This window comes from Ceratotherium simum, chromosome X, assembly GCF_057802395.1.
Source record: "Ceratotherium simum simum isolate JZ-2026a chromosome X, ASM5780239v1, whole genome shotgun sequence".
Taxonomy (NCBI): Eukaryota; Metazoa; Chordata; class Mammalia; order Perissodactyla; family Rhinocerotidae; genus Ceratotherium; species Ceratotherium simum.
Genome location: NC_141940.1, coordinates 34,717,832 through 34,719,475, shown reverse-complemented (window position 1 = coordinate 34,719,475; position 1,644 = coordinate 34,717,832).

Below are 1,644 nucleotides of genomic sequence, written 5' to 3'. Positions count from 1 at the left end.
AATAATTCATTTTCATGCAAAATGGCAAAAGAGTGTAATTTTTATGATTGTATATATTGTTTGAGAAACCAGACATACATAAAAATGGAACTAATGGACAGCATAGGAAATATACTGAGCTGTGTAGTAATATGCTTTTTTTTTTTTTTTTTTTTTTTTTTTACCATCAGTATAACTCATTGGTATCTTTTTAAAGGGGATGAGCGTAGCTGCTTAAAGTAAGAGCATTACTGAGCTTAACAAATATTAATGCTATCCATAACATGATTTTTACAGCAAGGTCAGCAGTGTACAGAAAATGCATGTTGCAAGAGATCCAACAATCAGTTCAGGCATTCAAAAGCTCTGACTGAGATGCAAAAGGTTGCACTAATTCTCTGCTTACAGGTCCAAGTATGTGTAATAAAATGTAAAATGGAAAGCCATCTTAAAGGAAGTGCCTTTTAAAATCCATTTGAATAAAATCAGGGAACTGTCAGAGCACTTTACATCACCTGGTATCTAGATTATTCTTTGGACAATGAAATATATGAAATCTGTCCTGTTCTAAGAGTCCATGGCAAGGTATTTCCAGATATTGCCCTAATAAATAGCCAACAGTGTAATATTAATGTTGACTGATTTCAGTGTATTAAAGATTAATAAAGGTATATTCCATAAAATCATTTAAAATATATTTTGCCAAAAATATGAAGACCATATATTTTTCAAGATCACAGTGCCAAATAAAAAGTTGGTGTAGCTAGTGCCTTTGATGCTAATTTATAATATGGTTCTTTCACAGAGATATATCCATTTCTTGCTGCAAAGGCAAGACTCAGAAGCATTTTGGAAAGAATACAGACAAATCAGGAATTAGAATCTAAAGCATATGTAATTTTAAGACAGACTGTTTAAAGAGTTGTCAGCAGTTCCCCAGGGTGTTCCAGGAAAATAAGAGCATGTAAAAGGAAGCTGGAGTGATTTTATATTAAAATTTAGGAGTTTGTTTTTTCTCATCTTGGAGGGATGGGGCAAGGGTGGGAGGGAGAAGAGCTTGAACAGTTTATAAATTGATGTACCTCCAATCTTCTTCCATATATTCACTGAGCTACTAGAGTGGACTAAATCCTATCAGCTACTAAAAGATGAAAGTGAAGTCTGACGCTATGGAAAACGTGTCCTTTGTGAATAGTACAATTACAAAGCAGTGCTGCCAATCAGATGAATTCTTAGTGCTTTGGCTGGGAAAGAAGTCTCTGCAGACTCACAATTGAAAATGTAGTTGCAGAAGCTCAAGTTATGATTGTTACTTATTGAGGATATTCCACAAAAAGGTCTCCAGTTTGGCATTTCTGTCACCTCCAGGAGATGCTGCTTTCTTCTTTGATGGCATATTTCAATACTATCCTGATCATGGACTTAGCAGATAATGTATTTGCCAGAAGACTTCAAGATGTTCTTCATTATTTCAGTGTATTAGGCAGCAGAAAAGAACAAATAAAAATGAGGCAGCAGAACTTATAATATTTCCTTTTTGTGTGACTGTTCATTTCTTGGAGGAATTAACCCTACCCAATGCAAGACACTGAAGCCTGATACCCTTATTTTCCATCCAAACAAGGTCATATCTCCCTGCACTGCTCTACTAAGTTGTCTGTCTCA